Genomic DNA, 361 nt, shown 5'->3' with positions numbered 1-361 from the left:
TTAGACATACAATCTCGCCGTTCACAAAACAACAGAGATTATTAGTTTACAGTTGTGAGATGAAGTTTACCGGGGTGTTCTTGCGGTTATTCGCGGAATGGGGGAAGTTTAAGGGGTGCGTTTCAGTCCGAGTTGTGACGCATGGGGATTTTTCCTCGCTGCGGCGCGATCCTCCTCGGCGACGGATTCCCCGCGGGCAAGAGGTCACCGGATTGCACAGGCGGGGATTTCTTGCAAGTGTTTTCTTTGCGGGGATCTTGGTATGAAAATGTCGTTTTGCAAATGGTTTCTTTTGTGGAGTCTCAACATCTTCTTCGTCCTCCTCTTTGTTTGTGTAGTAAAAATACTTGTTGTTTGTGTG

The sequence above is a fragment of the Penaeus monodon genome, chromosome 30 (assembly GCF_015228065.2).
Source record: "Penaeus monodon isolate SGIC_2016 chromosome 30, NSTDA_Pmon_1, whole genome shotgun sequence".
NCBI lineage: Eukaryota > Metazoa > Arthropoda > Malacostraca > Decapoda > Penaeidae > Penaeus > Penaeus monodon.
Note: the sequence above shows the minus strand (reverse complement) of the source record.